General features: G+C 34.4%; 1 protein-coding gene and 1 long non-coding RNA gene across 4 annotated transcripts in view; one reads left to right on the top strand and one right to left on the bottom strand.

The window, feature by feature from the left end:
- SGCZ (sarcoglycan zeta) overlaps positions 1-23,860 on the bottom strand; it is a 1,098,717-nt gene that overhangs the window by 646,578 nt on the left and 428,279 nt on the right. The window lies entirely within an intron of this gene.
- Positions 13,901-20,305, top strand: LOC123586268. The gene is made up of 3 exons (XR_006706713.1): positions 13,901-14,663; positions 17,084-17,288; positions 19,676-20,305. It is a non-coding gene; the product is annotated as an uncharacterized LOC123586268 (long non-coding RNA).

Here is a 23,860-nt window from a genome sequence, read left to right as displayed (position 1 = left end):
CAATAAGGACATACCTATCAATGCTTTTGTTCAATGTAAATGGAGTAAATGCTCCAATTAAAAGACACAGAGTATGGAATGATTTAAAAAACAAAACAAAACAAATGACTCATCTATATGCTGCCTATCAGGGATTCATTTCAGATGTAAAGACACATGGAGACTGAAACTGAAGGGATAGAAAAGAAAGCTGGGGTAGCAAAACCTGTATCAGACAAAATAGGCTTTCAAACAAAGACTGTAACATGATTAAATATATAATCATGAAGGGGACAATCCAACAAGAAGATATAACAATTACAAATATTTGAGCCCCCAAAAGGGAAACACCCAAATATATACGCAGCTAAAAACAAACATAAAAGAAATAATTGATACTAATAACATAATAGTACAGGACTTTAACAGACCACTAACATCAACGGATAGATCATCCAAACAGAAAATCAGTAAGGAAGCAGTAGCAATGAACAGCACACTGGACAAGATGGATCTTCCAGATATATTCACAATATTCCATCCTAAAACAGCAGAATACACATTCTTTTCAAGTGTACATGAAAAATTTGCCAGAAGAGATCACATCTGAGGCCACAAAATGAGTCTCAACAATTTCAAAAAGACTGAAATCATACCATGCATCTCTTCTGACCACAATACAATGAAGTTAGGAATCAAACACAAGAAAAAACATCTGGAAAAACATAAATACATAAAAAGTAAATAACATGTTGCTACAAAATGAATGGATGAATCAAGAAATCAAACAGGAAATTAAAAAAAATACATGGAGACTATGAAAATGAAAACACAATGGTCCAAAATCTTTGGGACACAGTACAAGCTGTTCTAAGAGGGAAGTTTATAGCAATACAGGACTACATCAAGAAGCAAGAAAAATCTCAAATAAGCAACCCAACTGCACCTAAAGGAGCTAGAAAAAGAAAAACAAACTGAACCCAAAACAAGTAGAAGGAAGGAAATAATCAACATTAGAGCAGAAATAAATGAAATAGAAAATGAAAACAAACAATAACAAAACAGGCTAGTGAAAACAGGAGCCAATTCTTTGTAAAGATCAAAAAAAGTGATAACTCTAGCCAGACTCATAAAAAAATGGAATTGGAGGGGGCGGAGCTCAAATAAACAAAAACAGAAATGAAAGAGGAAAAGTAACAACCAACACTACAGAAATACAATTGTAAGAGAATATGATGAGAAACTATGTGCCAACAAATTGAACAACCTAGAAGAAATGGATAAATCACTAGAAACATATAACCTCTCAAAACTGAATCAGGAAAAAATTGAAAATTTGAACATACCAATTACCAGCAGTGACAGTGAATGAGTTATCAAAAAGCTCCCAAAAACCAAAAGCCCAGGACTAGACAGCTTCTCAGGTTAATTCTACCAAGCACTTAAAGAAAAGATAATACTTATCCTTCTCAAACTATTACCAAAAAATAGAAGAGGAAGCAAAACTTAAAGATTCATTTTATGAGGCCAGCATACCCTGATAAGAAAACCATATAAAGTCACTACAGTGAAAGAAAACTACAGGCCAATATCTCTGAAGAACACAGATGCAAAAATCCTCAACAAAATATTAGCTAACCAATAATACATTTAAAAAGTCATATAATACATATAATACACACCAATGATACATTTTAAAACAATACATTTAAAAAATAATACATTTAAGATACATTAAAAATTTTCAGTGATAAAAATCTGAGAGTTGTTCAAGATCAGGAACAAGACAAGGATGTCCATGCTCATTACTTTTATTTGCTGTAGTACTAAAAGTCCTAGTCACAGCAATCAGACAAGAAAATAACAGACATCCAAATTAGAAAAGAAGAAGTAAAATGTTCACTATTTGCAGAAAATATGGAGAAAACTCTAAGACTTCACAAAATAAACTACTAGAACTGATAAATAAATTCAGTAAAGTAGCAGGATACAAAATCAATACACATAAACCCTTTGCCTTACTATTCACTAATAATAAAGTAGCAGAAAGAGATATTAAGAAAACAATCCTATTTACAATTGCACCAAAAAGAGTAACATACCGAGGAATAAATATAACCAAGGAGGTAAAAGACCACTACTTTGAAAATGTAAAACACTGAGGTAAGAAATGGAAGATGACACAAACAGATGCAAAGATATTCAATGCTCAAGGATTAGAGGAACAAATATTTTTAAAATGTCCACATTGAGGAGGGCACCTGTTGGGATGAGCACTGGGTGTTGTATGGAAACCAATTTGACAATAAATTTCATATTAAAAAAATAAATAAAATAAAATGTCCATACTACCCAAAGCGATCTATACATTTAATGCAATCCTTATCAAAGTACCAACAGCATTTTTCACGGAACTAGAACACATAATCTTAAAATTTCTATGGAACCACAAAAGACCCAGAATAGTCAAAGCAATCCTGAGAAACAAGAACAAAACTGGAAGTATAATAATCTCAGAGATAAAGATATACTACAAAGCTGTACTAATTAAGGCAGTATGGTATTGGCACAAAAACAGACATAAAGATCAATGGAACACAATAGAGAGTCCAGAAATAAACCTATAAAATGGTCAATTAAGTTTTGATAAATGAGGCAAGAATATGAAATGGTGGGGGGTGCTGGATGACTCAGTTGGTTAATTGTCCTACTCTTGATTCCGGCTCAGGTCATGATCTCCTGGTTCATGAGTTCCAGCCCCACATTGGGCTCTGCACTGATAGTGTAGAGCCTATTTGGGATTCTCCCCTCTCTCTTGGCCCTTACACTGGACATTCTCTCTCAAAATGAATAAATAAGCTTAAAAAAAAAAGAATATGTAATGGGGAAAAGACATCTGTAACAGATGGTGATGAGAAAACTGGAGAGCTACATGCAAAAGAATAAACTGGACCACTTTCTTATACCATACAAAAGAATACACGCAAAATGGATTAAAGACTTAAACATCAGACCTAAAACCATAAAAACTCCTAGAAGAGAACACAGTCAGTAGTCTCTCTGACACTGGCTGCAGCGACGTATTTCTAGATATGTCACGCAAGGTAAGGGAAACAAGAACAAAAATAAACTATTGGGACCACATCAAAATAAAAAGCTTCTGCACAGCAAGGAAAACAATCAACAGAACAAAAAGACAACCTACTAGATGGGAGAAGAAATTTGCAAATGATATTTTGATAAAGGGTTAGTATCCAAAATAGATAAAGAACTGATAAAATACAACACCAAAAACTAAATAAATAAAAATAAATACATAAATAAATAAATAAATAAATAAATAAATAAATAAATAAATAAAGCAATTTAAAAAATAAGAAGACACGAACAGGTATTTCTCCAAAGAGAACATTCAGATGGTCATGAGATGCATGCAAAGATGCACCTGTTAGAATGGCTAAAATCAAAAACACAAGAAATAGTAAGTATTGATGAGTATATGCACTGTTGGTGGGAATGCAAACTGGCACAGCCACTGTGGAAAATAATATGGAAGTTCCTCAAAAAAGTCAAAATAGAAATACCATACAATCCAGTATTCTACTATTGGGTATTTACCAATTAAATAAGAATATTAATTTGAAAATATATATGCACCCCTATGTTTCTTGCAGCATTATTTATAATAGCCAAATTACAGAAGCAGTCCAAGTGTCCGTCGACACTTGGATAAAGAACAGGAGGTATATATACAATGGAACATTACTCCGCCACAAAAAAAGAAAGCAATCTTGCCATTTGCAAAAACATGGATGGATCTAGATAGCGAATATAATGCTAAGTGAAATAAATTAGTAAGAAAAAGGCATATACCATATGATTTCATTCATATGTACAATTTAAGAAACAAAAAAAGGACAAAGAAAAAAAGAGACAAACCAACAAAACACTGACTCTCAAATACGGAGAACAAACTGATGGTTACCAGAGTTGGGGGAGGGGTTGGTAAAATAAATGAAAGGGATCAAGAATACACTCATCATGATGAGCATTGAATAATATATAGAACTACTGAATCACTATATTGTATACCTGAAATGGGATACTGCATGTTAATAATACTGAAATTAAAATAAAAAAAATTTTTTTAAAGATTTTTAAAGTAATGGAAATTCAGTTTCAGTGGAATTTTAAACTTTTTATTCTCATCTTTGATTCTTCAGATATTTTTATACACATTTTTCTATAATAATTTATTTTAATAGAATATATACAAATGAAATTGTATATTCTGATAGGCATTCAGAAAGGCCTATCTAAACCAATGATTTAATTTTTATGAAGTGAATACTGAAGCATTACTTAATGGCAGTAGGCAGATAACCAGAACGAGCTTCTCATTAACGCGGGTGTTGGAAGTCCTTTAACACCCACCCTTCCCATATCCCCAAACCTATATTTCATCTGTATTTATAGGTATACAACAAGTTTCAATTTTCACAAAGGGAACTAGATTTCTCACATTTCCTTAAAAATGCCCTTTACTTATACCTAACTTTCATAACATAAACAAAATAAAAAATAGCTAAGTTTAACCAGTAACAACAGACAAGCCTAGTATTGTATTAGTTGTAAATAACAAAATAGTGTTCAGTGCTAAATTAAAGTTACTTAGTACTTATGTTAAATATTGAGATAAGGGTTGAGATATATTGAGATAAATCATATATGAGGTAAAGTCATATATTCATATTCTCTTGTTCATTCTCCCCTCTTCCCACTCTCTTATACATATTCTTCTTATGTAAATATAAATAGGGTTAATAAGCATACATTTCAAAGTGAGAATACGAAGTATATAAACAGTTCTACTAAAAAGGACAATTAGCAAATAAACCCAGTGTCAATTATCATGAAATCACCATTATATGCTGAATTCTAACTCTCTGAACATAAACTATCTAAACTCAAAATAGTATTTAGCATTTTTGTATATATCAAACAGTACTTTAAAAAAAACAGATAGGAAGCCTTTTTTGAAATCAAGATAGATGTATCCAGAGATAACTTTCTCTGTGTAAGTATTCTTCAACTGGATATCCTATACTATTGAATCAAATGTTCATCTCTGATTTCATGACAGGGATCCTCATGGAATGAGTTTTAAAAATTGAGCAATTCATAACTGATATAGTATACTCTCTACAGAGTGCAAAACAAGTTATGCACAGAATTTGACCAATACTCATTTGTATTTTTTATATGTTTCTTTTATGACTGCTGTTTCAGTAAGGGTAAGATAATATGTTTGGTTTATTTTTTATAGTTTGGAGTACTCTCTATTCAACTGAAGATATTCCATCTGGGAACTGCCTTTCCACCAACATGGTAACTGAGACACCCTGTTAGAACTTGTACCTCTGACTATACCTAGAGTTGCTCAGTCCCATGGTGAACACCTGTCTCCGGTCTGCCCCCAGGATGTCTGATCAGCGCCCCAGGGAGCGTATCTAGTCAGCCTCAGTACAAAAGCTGAAACTTTAAGATTTAAAACTCTGGAGCTATGGGTAGCTTTGGTCATATTTTCTTCCATGGCAGCCTGCAATAATACAGGTAACAAAATCACCACAGGTGACAAAACTACATCTAAGACACACACACACACACACACACACACAAATTCTAACAATATATCCATATCCCTTCACACATCATTATTTTTCTAATGTATACAGAAGATTTTAATAAGAAAACTCTAATGTTCAAGTATTTTTGAATATGTGTGTTGTAAGTTTTCTCAATTAGAAGGCATGAAACTTGCATCCTCTGCAGTGTTTTTCATAGTAGAGGGGAAGGGACATGGCACTTTCTGATGTTCATATATTCTAACCATGTTAGGAAAACAGAAACCTATGACAAACACTTATCCAAGGACTCTGGTCTCCAAACAACACTTGGTATAGAAGAGTTGAATGTATTTCCCAAGTGTTTCTCATACATCCAAGCTTTATGAATAGTGAATGATATATATTAAGCTCTTCTAATATGTCAATGTGTTTATGTCCTTACATATATTATTTCATTTATTTCTCACAGTAACTTTTGAAACAGTAATTATCATCATCTTATAGTTGAGGAATTTGAATCTTAAAAGGAAGAGCCAGAGGCAAATTCAAACCCAGATTTGACTGAAGTCATGCCCACCTTAAATATTATATAATCTCAAAATTCTTTATCCAGTAAGGCAATATGCTGGTTTGGATTGGCAAGCAAACAGATGGGGAGTTTTACCCTGACTCCCACGCTTCAGGTTATGATAAAAAACTATAAATGTCAGAGCAACAATTTCACTTCACATGTGTCCCAGGCTTATTCCTTGTGATACTATAAGGACTCTTTAGAAAGTTATGACTCAGCTTTTCCAATACACCCCTCAAGAAATTCATTAGAATGATTTATTCATGTTCCTCAGTAAGGAAAGATATAAAAGAGACTCCTGAAAGAGATTTTTAGCAGGGCATCTGGGGGGGCTCAGTCAGTTAAGCGTTTAACCTCAGCTCACATCATGACCTAGGGGTTCATGGGTTCCAGCATGCCACTGTCAGTGCAGAGCCTCTTTGGGATTGTGTCTCTCTCCCTCTCTTTGCCTCTGCCCCTCTGCCATTTGCACTCTTACTCTTTCTCTCTCTCTCAAAATAAATGAATACATTTAAATTTTTTAAAACAGATTTTTAGCAAAAGCTAAAAGTGGGCAAGGGATACTTATTTCAGGGAAGGAATCACTTATGAATAAGATATCTAAACAAAATTAAATGACTATGCTTTAAAATGGTGCATGTTTGGGGCGCCTGGGTGGCGCAGTCGGTTAAGCGTCCGACTTCAGCCAGGTCACAATCTCGCGGTCCGTGAGTTCGAGCCCCGCGTCAGGCTCTGGGCTGATGGCTCAGAGCCTGGAGCCTGCTTACGATTCTGTGTTTCCCTCTCTCTCTGACCCTCCCCCGTTCATGCTCTGTCTCTCTCTGTCTCAAAAATAAATAAAAACGTTAAAAAAAAAATTTTAAATGGTGCATGTTTAACCCCAGAAGTAAAATAGGTTATAATATATATTATTTATTCTATTAGCTATGGAGCATTTATGATGCATACAGTACTGTTACGATCCTGAAATACTTTATTTTATGCAATCTTCATAGCAGTTTACACATGAAGTAAGTAGTGTTATTTTCTCCAATGATTTAATAGAAGCTGGGGGTTAGTGAAATAATTATCCTTGAGTTCTAGCAAATAAATCATATATACCTATCACATTTCACATATAAAAGTGAAAAACCTATAGGAGAATTTAATACACAAGAATTAGGTTGACCTACTGTCATCTAATTTCCATTCAATATATTTTACCTCACTACATGAATTAATCTTACATTTGTAATATTAAATTATACTCAATTTGCCAATAAGCTTACACTCTATAAAACCTAGATTATATGTATAACTACAAAATTAGCAAGCTAAGCTTGCCTGATTTATTACTATTATGTCATTTACTTTATCACCCAACTGAAGATGTTAAAACCAAAATAAGCCATGCTGCAGTCAGGTTACAATAGTCACGATGTTTTCTGCCCAGTTTCCTTGGCAGCTAACGTTTAGTATGACAAAAATCTTCCACTGCTCCAAACATTCCTCACCCTAATTTAGGTCTCATTGAGAGTGGCAAGTTTCACCAAGTAAAGAAAATAAATGTTTTATTCGGATGTGAATTTAAATAAAACCATAATACTCTAATGTTACTTGTGCCACTGTAACTTCCAGTGTATGGTTTAACAGCAAGGTAAGTCACTTTTCAAATTATAAATGCAGATATTCCCAAGTTCATTACCACTAGATCCTAGGATGTGCATTCCACCGATGATATACATAGATGGGGGGTGCTTTTGGTCAAGGTACACCATGTAACCTAACAAATTTAGGACTCCTATAGGGACTATCATAGTAGAAATGTTTCATATGGGATTCAGGTCTGTGGTACCACAGCACCAATTTTTTTTTTTTTTTTTTTTTTTTTTTTTTTTGTACATGATGATGGTCTATTGTAAGACAAATTTTAAAAGCAATTTGTCCATGTTCAAATAACTTACTGGGTAAATAACTCACCCACGTTTAGAGGAACTGTTACCATAGCAAAGAAATACACAAAAAGAGTAACTCAAACAAAGCAAGTATATTTTTTAAAGTCAGAGCCAAGATGTAGAATGGAAAAATTAAGATTTTTAGTTTCTTGCCTAAATTCCATGATTCTGCCTCCAGGGGTATAAAGAATTCTTTAAATATTAATGATACACATTTTTATAGTTGGAACCTAACATAAGTATAGCAAACCGAAGAAAGATCATCAGGTACAAAAACCCAAAGATACACACTGCATTATTAAATCGATAGATTGGTGAAATTTAAATAGGATAAATAATATTAAATTTCATCATTCAAACTGTATGTTAGAAAGGAGTGAAAAGTGACAAATCAGTAGAATATGCATATAAAAACAGGGAACTTTAAGATTGCTTCTTAATCTCAGTAGTCAAAATTACTGATCTGAGTAAATTAAATTGAGTAAATTTACTAACTGAATAAAATAAATTGATGTGTATAATGTCTTTTGAAGTATGAATGAGGAAGGATATTTTACATCTGGGAGAAAGAGGAGTAAGCAGAGGTAAAATAATGAAGTAAATAAGATTAAATGATTAAATAAAATAAATTTAAAAGATTATTTTCCTGTTTACTGTCCTCAGACTCAAACCCCAAGCAATGCTGCTTCTAGGCCCAGGTGAAATAGTCATTTATAATATTTTGATATCACTTAAAAGTTTTTGCATATAAATTCCACAGAGAGGCACCTGGGTGGCTCAGTCAGTTAAGTCTCCAACTCTTGAATTCAGCTCAGGTCATGATCTCACAGTTTGTGAATTTAAGCCCCGCTTGACAGTGTAGAGCCTGCTTGGAATTCTCTCTCTCTCTCTGCGCCTCCTCTGCTCATGTGCTCTCTCAAAATAAATAAACTAAAAAAAAAAAAAAAAGTCACAGAAATATTTTCTTTAATATACAGAGAGTACAAGGAAATAACATTTAGAATCTCTTGGGTAGAAGCACTGAGTAAGTTTTATTTTGCTGGATCATTCCGAGGGACAGCATTCCTCTCGTTGCCCCAATAAATGAGAAAAGTAAGAGTTTTCAAAGTAACTAGTGAGACAACAGTCTTTATTTCTCACTCTTGTTATCATAGAAGATCTCAGATATTCATTTTCTTACCATCGTAGAATACTTCCAAACATGTAACTTCCAAGAATCTTATGCGTGTTTCTTTAAAGCCTTTAAAACACATTAAGCATGAAAGAAGACAGGCAATTCAGTGGTGCTATGATGTAACATGAGTAAAAACTCCTCTGATTATAAACTAGAATACTTAAAGCACCAAGAAAGATGTCTCCAGGCACACACCTTTAATCAAGTTAGCTACATTTACTTAAATTTTGAGAAATCAATTCTATACAAAGCAAAACAATTTTGCGAAATGTGTATTACTGTAAGTGCCTATTCAAGTTCCTGATTTGGTAAATGAATTCTCCTTTTCTCTTTCCCTCCCCTTTGTATGAATAGATGAGATTGTGTCTAATTGAAAACTACAGTCAGAAAACAATCAGGCTGACATAGTTAATAACAGGTATTTCTATTGAAGCACTGTTGAGAACTAAATGTTAAATTTCTTTGCTAAATATGAAATATGTTGTTAATTGTACAACTCTTTTTAAACTAGATGTAAAAGAAAAATCATAGGTTTTTAAGACATCTTTCTTACTGTAAGCCCTCTTACTGTAAGCCCATCTTTAAATATATTTTCAACTTATTGCTATTAATATCTTTTTTTAAGTTTATTTATTTTGAGACAGAGAGAGAGGGGGAGAACTGTGAGATCATGACCTGAGCCAATTTTGGAGGCTTAACCAACTGAGCCACCCAGGCACCCCTGTTCTTAATATCTCTTTATATCTTGTTTTAAATCGTGAACATAAAGTTGGAACAGATCAGTGATAGAGAGGGATATGGTTTTCTCTCTAGGCAATTTAGCAGATTAACAAATGACATATTTTACAGAAGAAAAGTTAAGAGTCTGACTTTCTAAAGTAGCTACCATGCACTTAAAAGAATGAAATGAAATCAGTGTAGGAATCATTAGAAAAAATATATGTATTTATGAGTCTATTACTAATGGGATCTAGAATATTTTTCTTGTGTGGCCACTATATTCTGGTAAAAAAGTAGAGAAAACTATTTAATATGTATTGAACATAATGGTGATAATATCATAAAGACAATAATAAGCATTCTAATCCAATAAATATAAAGATCCTACACAACATTTGCATATAACATTTTAGGACATATTCTATTTATCTAGAATACTGTTTCCCTAATTACAGAGATAGACAATGTGGTTAACAATTAGTTGTTCCCTATTTCCTCCCTCCCCTTTCCCATTTAATGGCCATACAGTTTGAGGTCTGAAGTATCTAAGGCATTCAGCGTGTGGGATTGCCTGACATGACCTACTCATACTCGTTCTGAGGTGGGTAAGATCTTAGGGGATTTTAGGACACAATGGAACTATCCGTCAACACTTTGCTACAATGAGAGGAGCCAAAGTGAGGACAAATTCAAATACAAAGGAGGTCAAGAAGAAAGGACAGAACCACGATTTTGAATGACAACATAAAACCAAAATACATTTCCTCTGGACTTTTCAGTTACTTGCTCCATTATGTCGAATTTATATCTAAAACTAGTTTCAGCTGAGTTTCTATTTGCACTGAAAAGTTTCCTATACTGTGCTGGTCATTAAAATGCATTTATTGAGTGGTAATTCCACCAACTAAACTAGTAAGTTCTAAATGCAATTGGTAATATGAGTCAAATCTCTTGTGCTTCTAATTTTTTTAATTTACACATTTGAAAAATAACCTTTTATTTTTGCTTAGGCCAATTTGAGTTGAATTCACTCCATCCCATTACTCATTATTTTCCTTTAAATCATCATCATCTGAATTTATTGCAATAATCGATGTATTGTCTAGTCCCATTAGACTTTAAGCTCTATGACAGCAAGGACTCTATAGAATATCACTATACTGCCAGCAAGTGAAATATTGCTTGGTATAGAGGAGACACTCAATAAATACCTGTGGAATGAATTAATTAGTAAAATAAAAGTTGAGAAACTGTGCCAGAAGGCAAAATGAATTACAGAAATTGTACAGGACTTTAGAAAGAAAGCAGAGGAAAGGAGGGGCAAGCCAGGGAGGGGAGGGGACCAGAGGAGATGAGATGAGAAAATTAATATTATTAAGAGATGGTAGTTTAGCTGAGCCTCAAATAAGTTAAATTTCACTAGGGCAATGATGGTTTAAGTCTACTGTAAATATATGTAATGCCAAATAATAAAAAACATGGAATAACTGAAGTGTATTTTACACTTAAGGAAAATGATAGGCTGGGGTGACCTATGTAAGAGAGAAATCTGAAACTGTAAGGCAGGTATTGTTATTTCTTATAATAGTTGGACCTGTCAGCAATTGGCCTGTCCTCATTTTATGGAAACTCTCAGTTATGTAATTGGGCAGTTTCCCTTTCCATACAAGCTCCAATCAATCTTGGAGACAAATTTGTGGACTACTTTAATGTGTATTTATCTGGTAATGGATTACATCATTCACCTTGTACTTGGACTGCTTCCTCTCATGCCCTTCTTTGCTCTATCATCTTATTTTAATGAGGCTAAACTAGGTCATCTTTTCTTAAAATTCTAAGCTTATGAGTTTCTCCATTACTAACTAACGTGATTCAAGGGATCCACAATCATCATTCCTGTCCCACATGTCCAAACTTCTATGTCAAATAATACATTTACATTAGGATGCACATATTTTTATAGGAATGTGTCTTACCTTCAGTTTTTATTAACAGACTTACAAAAAATAAGGAGACTTATTCTATATTATGAGACCTGTTGCAATAGCATTCAAGAAATGTTTCCATTATGAATACACTACATACACTGTTGACATTTCCTCACTTCTCAAGTCTCAAGGCCTTCCCTCCTTACCATCCACTTTTAATGTAACTCAGATTCCTAGATATGATGCTCTGCACCCTTCTTTCATTCCCTGGTCTGGGATATTACAGAATATCACTGAGTTACATCACTAGTTAATGGAGTCCTGGAACGGGTGCACCATTTCTGTGATTTCCTTCTTCTCATGAGCCAAGGTGACAAAGTAAAGAGGACTCATTCTCTGAATCCTCTCTTTTTCTCTTATATGCCCTTATGTGACACATAAATCTGTACCTATTGTTCTGGATGGACAGGCCCAAAGTGAACAACTTTTACCAGCTATAATGGGGCTATCAGTTGTCCCAATATTTGTGTCGTTCAGGCACCAGAAGGCAGGTCTAAGAACTGGACTGCTCTTGCAAACAAAGGGATAGGTCTAAGATTCTAGTTTAGTCTTCAAACTAAAAATAGATGAGGCATACCTTATCTGTTTTCATTCAGGATGGCCTAGCATAAGTATTTTTTATTAATTTTTAATATTTATTTTTGAGAGAGAGTGAGGGAGGGGCAGAAAGAGGGAGACAAAGGATTCAAAGAAGGCTCCAGGCTCTGCACTGACAGCAGAGAGCCCGATGTGGGGCTCGAACTCATGAACCATGAGACCATGACCTGAGCCAAAGTTGGACGCTTAACCAACTGAGACACCCAGGTGCTCCCATAAGTAAAGTATTTCTTGAGATCAGCCCATGTCAATAGATTTGGTACTGAATTTTGGAGCCCACGTTCTAGCTAATAAGACTGGCATTTTGTCCTTAGTTATATCTTGGGGACTTCAGAAAGAAAAAGGGGTAGTTGAGGCCATTGGCTAAATTGAATTATGCTGAAAAATATATTACTTTGAAATCACCATCGTGTATATCTAATAATGTGAAACAGTAGGTCTCAGTGAGCCTCCAGGATTATCCCACTTAGAACAGCAATGTTTCCCTTCATACCACTGTCATTCCTGATCCCTTTAACCTACTTTACATTTTTCTTTTTTTCCACAACAGACACTATATTCTAAAATGCTAATTGTGCATATATGTGCATATATATTATCTATTATATGCTGTATATCTTTTGCTTAGTTTCTAGTCATTTCTCATTCCATTCAATCTAAACTCCATGAGGCGAAATGTCATTGTATCATTTACAGATCTATTCCAGGAGTCTGGAATAATGCCTGGCACATTATAAGTGTCCAGTAAATATCTGTAGAAACAATCACTGAATACTTTTTGAGCTACATTTTTACAGTTGCAGAATAAGGCTGCATTAAAAAAATCTGCATTTATAAACCTTAATATTATGCTGGATTTCACAATGAGTTTTAATGTTTCAATGCTTTGTTTACTCAAAAAATTTGTGAATTTATTTCCTATAAATTTTTTTGTCTCATCTCACTTGTACTAACTATTGACTCATTCTTTTTGATCTTTCTTGGGATGGATTCGGCATAAAAGAATTCAAACCGTTGTTCAAATGGATTTAAAACAACAACAACAACGCTAGTTCACCATTTGTTTGTGGCTATGGTTTTGTTGATCTCTGCTGAGTATTGATTTTCACATTAAACTACACTTCCTATTTGCTGTTATTGAAAATGTTAGCAAACAAACTGACTTGGAGAGACATAAACCCAAATGAACAATTAAGTAGCTCTATTACTAATTGGCTTTTTTTTAAGTGTCAGCTGCTTTTTTCATAAAACACTAGGGAAGGCTCACTTGTCTCCACAAGCAGAAAGTGCAAAGAAACAGTATTTTATAATTGCCTATGATAGTCTTCGTTTCATAAGCTTGTAACAATTTTTAAGCCCTCAGTTCCTGTAAGCAAGGCTCTTGATAAGCCTTTATTTATGAATAACTTATATGACCAGTCAGTAAAACATATATAAAAAGATAATCTGGTATGGAATGAGACTCACATAAATTTCTGTATCTGGTCCACGATCTGTATTGGTAAAATTCACCCCTAATAAAGCTCTGTCTGGTGCCCTCATTGCTCATAATTGGGATGAAATAAAATATAGATGCAGCCCCTGTCATCGAGACATGTTAAACAGGTACTCTACAATGCATAGATTATGGAGAAGAGAGAAATAAGGAAATGAAAAACACATTTAGGGCAGGTTCAGGATAACTCCTCTATAGTACATTAAGACCAGGCTCAAGAAATATGCATAGTTAAAAGAATATTATCACATAAAATCTAAGATATTTTACCAAAAACAGCTAAGCTTTCACCTGACTACTCATGAGGGAGTTTCTCACAGTCAGATTTCAGTAACGTTATCAGTGAAGGCCAGCGACCATTAAGAGAGACATGAAGGATGGACTATGTTGTGACAGGCATGTGGGACTCTATTAGAAGTTATTTCAGTGGAAGAACACACTTTTAGAGCCTCTCTGTGCATTGCTTACTCCTTTCCCTTTCACAGTATTCTACCTATGCCTGTATTCCAGTATTTTTCAAACTGTCATAACTGTATGCTTACATTTCTATCTCCTGTGCTAGGATAAAACTTCTCAAGGTAAAAGTCTTACGTCGAATTCATTTTCTTTACTCTCAGTGCACATTTCTCTTGTCTACATATACTAGGTGATCATTAATAATAATGGAAAGAAATATGCTTTCTACTAAAAAAAAGAACTAAACTATTGACTTAAATGGGTAAAGGTATAGCGAATACATTTTGTCAAACATTCAGGAGATACAGATGGAATTGTTCTCATGTTAATACTATTTCAAGAAATCTCACAAGTTGTGAAAAGCCAAGAATAGAACGTACCACACTGATAAGTTTAAACTCCAACAAAAAGTCACTATTAAAAATCTTTCAAAATTGCTGAATATTCACTTTATTTTATTGAGATATTATGAGAATTACTTCTGGACACATTCACATGTCCCAAGCACATCTAAGTCTTTCTCTCCTCCTGTGCTTATTTCACCACCCAATTCATTGTACCATCTGGCTTTTCACCTATAGCTCTTTCTAGACAAGTGCCACCATCTTTCTGGGCTACCGTCTGGGCTGCATGGCTTCCTGAGATAGGCGTATGGATGGAACCAGTACTGACTGACATCCCTTCTTCCTCTCCACTTACACTTTAGGGTTCATAGAATATAAACCTCAGGGCAGTCAGTACTCTTGCATTATAAATCTTAAACCTATTGTTGCCTGTTGCGTAAAAAGATGGCAGAACTGGCCAGATGAACCGCAGTTTTGAGTACAGGGTAATACAACACAGGGAATGAAGACCTCTTTCAATTCTGCAACAATACTACTCACCAGCCACATCACAAAGAATTGTCCATTAAAATGTAATCAGAACCTAAAAACAAATGTCATTTTTAAATAAACCTTCAATTTTGTAACAAGTGGTAATAGGTTTGATTTTATTATTTTATGAAAATATGTGCCCATATTTTTATGATCTATCAACTAAGTGGTAACTATAAGATGAAATCCACAATTTGGTAAGCAACTACAATTTAAACTCTCTATACTAATTGCTTTACAGGTGTTATATAGCTTAAATATTCTGAAAATGATTTAAATGTGTCAATTCTCCTAGTAACTCTAGGACAGATATACATATATAATCTATATATATAATATATTATGCCCATTTCCAATGCCCTTTTTGGTGTTTTCACACCATATTTTTACATACTGTTTTAATTTCTTCATTCTATTATAATACGGGTACTCTGAATTGAATTGATTTTAAACATATTGAATACCAAGACGATTTTCTACATGGGGGTAAGAAGAAACTACAAAGATTGGCTACTAATTAGAGTCTAAATACAATGATAACAGAATTTCAAGAGCTAATTATATGCTCCATTTGAAGATTGTTAAAAAACTTAAATCTAATAACTTTTACAATATCTTCCTGTATGACGGTGTATTGTAGCTACATTTTTATTTACATAACCGATAAATTACAATGATAAAGTATTTCTCTCCCTATGCACATATTCAAATATGCTACCTGTCCAGAAACATAGTCAATTTATCTGGCTTAAAAAATTTGTGTGTAGGATACAAGTCAGAGTCTTATAATGAATTCTTCCTGGATGGTGCTTAACATCAATACCCAAGGTGCTTAATCTCAGGAAATCTTTAGCAGTCTTCAAACTTCTCCCTGCACTTTGGGATTGCAGATTCTCCTCAATTCAACTGTTAATGCTAAAATTCTTATTTCAACAAAGTCACCTTTTTGTCTGATCAATCTATAATTTCATCATTTTCCCCTCTCCTCCAATAATTTCCTAACATAGACAATTAACCCTAAGGACAGAGCCACAGACCAATATTCTCAAGTGGTATCCAACGAGAAGTTTAATCATTCCTGAAAAATCTAGGACACCAAAGTATGAAATTTCATATTAAAAATTCAGTGCCTTAAATATTGTGCAAGGCTGCAAGTGTTAGGCTCTGGGTTACACATTCAAATATGTGATAGGTGCAGAGTCAAAATATATTTCAAATAAAATAACCTTGAAAATAAATAATTTATTTCTCATTTCTTTATTTTCTTAGAAAATTTCTGTAACTGAAATGCAATTAATATTTAAACAAATTAAAGCTCACCTTTAATTTACAGAATATTGTTCAACTATTACAATGCCATTTATTTATACATAAAGACAACCAAAATGCTTTTGAAGAAAAGTAAACTATAATCCCATTCAAATATAAGTACATAAATCTATTTACGTGTGTGAGTATATAAAACTCTATTTTTAAATGAAGGGTAAATGATCTGGAAAGATTTCATACCAGAGAAACCAAGTTATCCCTAAAGGGGGCAGGGGAGAAGGAAACAAGGGAAAAGTAAACTTTTACTTTTCACTCGATTTTCTGATTGTTTGAACCATTACCAAAAAATCATTAAAAAGAAATTTAGAAAAAAAATTTATTTTACTTTCATTTTTCAGATGAGGTTGTTTTCTCAAGCTCAGGTTCTCAAAGTTTCATTTCCTCTGTAGTTAGTCTCAAAACAACCACAACGTATTTGGTATTTAGTACAGTTTTGGAAAAGAAGTTTATCCCACAAAATATCAAATGATCTTGAACTAAAAGTCCAGACTATGTTCTTCCATGTGACATCAAGTAAACAGCCTCTAATGATTTCTTGCTAAGGTAAGCTATTAACATTCATGGAGAGTCTATTACTGGACTTGATTACCTTGTGTATCAAAGTGACAGATCTACAGCCACTATGACAGTATTTCAGCTCACGAGCACCCATGGCCAATTAATCCCTTATGAATCGGACCAGAGTTAGCCAGCTGTGACAGCTTTGGAAGCGTGTGGGTTCTCCTTGATAAAGGACACCACAGTATTTAAACTCACATTAGGGAGCATCTGCAAAGGGGCCTTAACACAACTGCTTCAGGGCTATTTTAGGAAAGGTTAGCCCTCCACAAAGTGGCCCAGGTCCCCGGATCAAAAGGGCAAAGCATTCTTTAAGACTTGACTCTGAGACAAATCTTCTGTTTATTTAAGAACTTGAAATTATAAACATTTTTCTAAGAAAATCATTAGTGCTGGAGTGGTGTTATAAAGTTAGCAAGAGTCTTATATTCTGATTGCATAGAGCATCTAAGTTAACTTCTCTCTCTCCGTCACAAGCTCAACTGCTCTCAATGGGGAGCATTGCAGAGTTTTGTGTTTCAGGATTTCAAACCCCATTATGCAAATGAATTATTTTTAGATCCCAAAATAATGACACTACTTGTTGCCTTTTGACGTTCACCAAATAACTAAAGCACAAGAGGAATAAGGCAATCCCCGCATATTCGTGAATCCCAGTAAGTAAATACAGGAGGAAAACATTACAGACAATTATTTGATAAGTAATTCATGGACACTGTCAGTTAACAATATGATAGAAAAGAACTGGGGTCTGATGAAGACTTGTGGGAATTTAAATTGTTGTTAGGGGCGCCTGGGTGGCGCAGTCGGTTAAGCGTCCGACTTCAGCCAGGTCACGATCTCGCGGTCCGTGGGTTCGAGCCCCGCGTCGGGCTCTGGGCTGATGGCTCAGAGCCTGGAGCCTGTTTCCGATTCTGTGTCTCCCTCTCTCTCTGCCCCTCCCCCGTTCATGCTCTGTCTCTCTCTGTCCCAAAAATAGATAAACGTTGAAAAAAAAAAAAAAATTTAAATTGTTGTTAATAAAAATCACGAAACTATCTGTCCTTTTTTAAAAACTAGTTTGGGGAAAACACGTATCCTTAAATTCATTTGCCTGCCTTAATGAGAAATATGCTAGAATATAAACATCACTTCACAAAAAAATTTATGTCTGTATTTTACAACCAAAGAATGGCACGTAACCATCATGTGACCTTTGTAAAGTGCAGGTGACAACTTTTACAGCTTAAACTGAAACATTAAAAATTTATTTCTGGGGGGCGCCTGGGTGGCACAGTCGGTTAAGCGTCCGACTTCAGCCAGGTCACGATCTCGCGGTCCGTGAGTTCGAGCCCCGCGTCGGGCTCTGGGCTGATGGCTCAGAGCCTGGAGCCTGTTTCCGATTCTGTGTCTCCCTCTCTCTCTGCCCCTCCCCGTTCATGCTCTGTCTCTCTCTGTCCCAAAAATAAATAAACGTTGAAAAAAAAAATTAAAAAAAAAAAAATTATTTCTGGGACTAATTCACATTTCAATAAAATCCTTGCAATTTTTCCTATATTTTTGTGGGAATACTGGATAAAAGGCTGAGTATATATCCTCTTAAAAACACATGCAACTAACAGTGAGCGTACTGCCTTACGGAATTCATCTCCAATGTTGCAATATTTGGATTTACTCTAAAAAGGCCATATTCGCTGTGCATTTGGAACTCAAATTTAACTGAAGGCAATGTATTTTTATTTGCTAAATCTGGCAACACAAATCATCTTAGTTAATTCAAAAAAGCATAGAAATTCAGGGTATATATGAAGGAATGAATCTGAGTTCAAAATTTTTCTTAAACTTTTATATGTCAAATGTAGGTCAGAAAAGGTAGGGAGGATGGTTAAGTCACAAAAAGATCCAATCATTAATATGAAGCTATTATTTTCACAAAGTAATGCCCTAATCAATTTTTACCCATTTATGTAATTAGTATAATTAAAGATAATTATTCTGTCACAGTGCTTTCATGGTCTTCATTAATTCAAATATATAATTATATGAATTTTGGTCAGCTAGAAAAGAGGGATTTAAGAATTCATCACATACACAAAAATCAAGCAAATTTCTGTAAAGTATGTATGTAAGGGACTTCCATATTAAAATGCCCCCAGCCAATAAGTCATAGGAATATTGAAAATAATGCTGACCTGCTGACTAAAGACACCTAACTATTTACTAAACTCTAGAAACAAACTTTATTATCTTGGAGAAGAAAAAAACAAAACAAAACAGCTCTTTTAAAACCCCATAGAATGCTATTATGTCCTGCTTTGATCTTCCTATAAACTGTAATTCATGAATGCATTGTAGATGTTTCTAATCTAGACACATCTAAATGTGTATTCTAGGGCTAGAATATCCATCAGCAGGTTGCCCTGAAGAAACCACCTTTCCAGCTGCATTGAGCCAGAACTGCACCAACTTCTCTAACCTGTGAGAGGAGGTTCGTGCCAGCACATTTTTCAGTAGACTGAACTACATAATGGAAAGTGTTTCTCAGGTGAAAGCTGATAATATGGGTGAATGCCAAATTGATGTGGATGTCATACTAACATGAAATTCTGAAAGTCGTTTTCAGCATGGAGGAGTTCTATCTATTTATGCTAGAAATTGCATAGATGTATTTACATACCGAACGCTGGATTCTTTTGATTACTGAAAACATCTGGTATTAAATCCTGACACTGAAATTGATTAACTATGGAATACTGAGTCATAAATAAAGTCTCCATGAACCTCATTTTCCTCATATGTAAGTTAGATATTTTATGACCTGTCCCATCATAGATATGATCCAAATATGTCATTCTTCCCTATATGCAATATACACAAGTAACCAGTTTTTAGTGATAGTTCATTATCAAGCCATGGAAAATGGCAGTATAGAGTGAAGGATACTAAAAGTAATTCTCTATGGATGTCTCACATTTCTGCTCATTTTGAGAACAAATACACTGATGTCCTCTGTTCAGTATTAAGTACTCAAGGACATAGGTATAGCTAACAGCCTTGGAAGACAGAGATAGTGTCACCCTCCAGGCAGGATTTTTTGCTGTCTAGTATAATAATAATTTCTCTCTGCGGGAAATCTTTCATAAAAGACTGCAATCTCCTACAAAAGATCCCAAGCTTGTGACTCCTCAACTGTGATGCAAATCCATGGTGTATGCAGAGCCCTCCAGGACCCCCTCCCCTATTTCTCCTGTGGACTTGGGACACTCAAGGAACAGATGTGAACATGACGGTTACATGAAGGTCATACTTCTTGCTGTATGAGTAATAAAGCACCTTGCCTCTGACCCAGTAGGCTTGATCTTCTGCCAACACGTATGAAACTAGGGCAGGCTAACACTTTAGCTTGCGAGAAGGTAAAAATCTCAGACTTTTCACAATTTTTGGCATGCACTCATCATGGCACCTCAAATATAGTCACAGGAAACATTGTCAGAACTTGTCAATGTATTTGAACGGGGATTAGATCCTTACAAAAATAGTATTTTTCCTAATTAGGGTAAATAATTTAAAATACAGTCTTCTTCAGAGTTTTCTGTGTATTTTTTCTTCCTTTGGATCAATACCACAAAACCTAAAAAGCTCCACTCCCTACCCATCTAAGGTCTAAATCCTATCTATTGAATCTCCAAGTATCTTGTTTGTAAGTGTTATTCAACACACTAGAGAGTATGCTCCATGAGGGAAGGTGTTTTATCTCCTCTCCTCCTTCCTCTATGCCCAGCTAGAGCAGTGCTAGGAACAAAGTAGAAACATTTAGAATATTTGTCGATACAGTGCTGTAAGTTGGTATAGTAATATATCACAAACTGATCTCTGATTTAAACCGTCCCAAAACAAAATAAAATATTTTGCCTCTTTTATTTTTCAAACTTAATGATACAATAATATTTTAATTCGGATTACATCTAAGAGTACATTTCAAAAATAAGTACTTTGGACTAACTACCTAATTATAAAATGCACTTTCACATTTTAAAAAGAATAGAAGAATATACGAATAGCATTAACCAGACAATAACAAAATCTCTGAGATGTAAAGAGTATAGGATCAGATGACTGTATTGCTACTTGATAGCAATTTGCTTACCAAGTCATTTAACTTCACTGAGCCTCAGTTTCCTCACATGTAAAACGAAAACGATTATTCCCAACTTACAGGTCTGCTGTGAGGTAAATGACTTAATTTATGCAAAGTAATTAGCACAGTGCTGAATGGTTTGTAAAAGGTACGTTACACAAAATCTCTAAGATCTATCTTCATCTAATACAACTAAAATCAGGCTCCATTAACTAATTATCAATAAATTCAAAGGCAAATCAAAAACATAAAAAAAAATGTGCAGGGATATCTTACCCTACAATTTACTGAATTCTGTGTTCTGTCTTCTAAAATTCATTATGCTTATTCGCTGGATAAATGGTTATTCAGTTTACTTTGATTTTTTATGAATAACAAACTCTATGAATTAAAGTTATGGGGCTTGGAGGTAGATAATTTTAAATTTAAATTTCATCTTTGCCATTATTAGCTGCTTGACCTTACAAAATTTGCAGAACCTCTCTGATTATCAGTATCCTCATGTGTAAAGTAGGACTAATAACATCTAACTTAGTTTAGTATATAATAAATAAGATCATAATTTAAAAATAATAATCACAGTCATTAGTTTAAAAAGCTATTTAAGTTAGTTGCTGATATTCCCTAAGTTCTTCAAAATGTGATTTGCAGGTTTGGTTTCCCTCTATAGTCAAATAATGATTAAAGTAGTCTCTGAGATTGCTCTGCCTGTCAAGTTCTTAGGAAAACCTTGGATATCAGCCTTCTAGAAGCATCTGATGCTGTACTGCAGGTGCAATACTGTTCACCGCAGCCAAACTTTGAACGAAAATACAGCTGCTGTCTTTGCAATCTAAAAGTGTCAACAAAGACCATTTCCAGGATTACCAAAACCAGCCACAGAGCCCCCAGATTTCTCACATCTGTCCAGTTACAAGCATAATTTAATCTATTGTCTCTTTCTTCTTCATAAACTTCAGCTCTACAGCCTGTACTTCTTTTATCTCAGAAACTCTTTGTTTCATCCAGATAGTAAGCATTTGATGTTCTTAGCTCTTTAGATATCTGTAGAGGAAACACTGTGTTGCAGGCCAAAGATCCTTAAGAAAAATTCCAACTCCAGTTCATATTTGTTCACCAAATATATTAAACACACACACACACACACACACACACACACACACACACACACACACAACATTGGTGAGTACACCTATAGGTGTACTAATACCACACAGCAGGTATAAAGAAAACCCAGTGGTGACTCAATATGTACCCGCAATGGTTAAGAATTAAAACCATTACCTGTTAATTAAAACAATTAAAACAATTACCTGTTAGTTTATATAAACTTAGTTCTATACAGCCTCTGCAAAGAAGTCTTTATACGGCAACTATTTTATGAATTATAAGTGGGGAAGCATACAGATAAATGGGAATTCTGGGTTTCACTATGGGACACACACGCACACCATGGGAAAGATGAAGAAGAACCCTGAGATGGTGAGTTTGAGTTGCAGTAATCAGCATGATGAACAATCATTTACGTCCAGCTCAAGAGTTCTTTCAAGTTATTTTTCCCCTTTGAACATATCCATCCTAGAGTCATTCACTAAAGAGCCATGAAGAAATGACCCCCAAGTAGCAATGAGTGTATCTAGTGCCCAGATGCTACTTTCTAAACACTATTTCCTATCAGGATGCCTTGGAAAATGGTTAATTCCAGGTCTATAGAGGAAAAGTAGAAGAACAACAGTTTTGTCAGAAAGTGAATAAATGCTAAACACTAATGGGAATATATCAAAAAGCACATTGGAGCCACAGTGAAGGGCAACTCCTAGTCAAACTTGAGATCTGGAAGGGAAAAGAGCACTTCTTCAAAAAAACGTCAGATACTGAACAAAGATGTAATAACTGGAACTCAAAAAAAAAAAAAAAAAAAAAGAAATACCAACAGTTTCTTGGAAAACAAGATTACTACACAACCTCAAAAGATCACCCAAGAAATTACTTAATTACAGATGGAAATGCATATTCTTAAAACAAAGAAAACTAATGGTTAACATGTTAACCAAACATACAGTCTCCTAAAAATAATGGAATAAACAGACATAATGCCTCCTGATGTGATACAAAAGTGTCAACCAGAAACAAAGCAGTATTCTTGCCAAAATGAATCCAAAATGAATCTAGCTTCATCCAAATAGGAGATATTTTACAAAGCAACTGACTTGACCTCAACAAAAATGTCTTAAGAAAGACAAAGATGATGCAAGTGGGGGGTCAGTGCTCTAGACTGAAGGAGACTGGAGACACATAACAAATGGCATATGCTTGTCCCTTGATCAGCTCCTGAAGCAAATCAAGAAAAATTGCAAACAATCATAAAAAATGTAAAGATGAACTAAAAACTAGAAAATATTGAAACAATAATACATACTGGCTGATGATAATCATGTTG

Source organism: Leopardus geoffroyi, chromosome B1 (assembly GCF_018350155.1).
Source record: "Leopardus geoffroyi isolate Oge1 chromosome B1, O.geoffroyi_Oge1_pat1.0, whole genome shotgun sequence".
In the NCBI taxonomy this organism is placed as follows: domain Eukaryota; kingdom Metazoa; phylum Chordata; class Mammalia; order Carnivora; family Felidae; genus Leopardus; species Leopardus geoffroyi.
The sequence above is the reverse complement of the archived record's forward strand: the minus strand, read 5'-3'. Positions and strand labels throughout refer to the sequence as shown.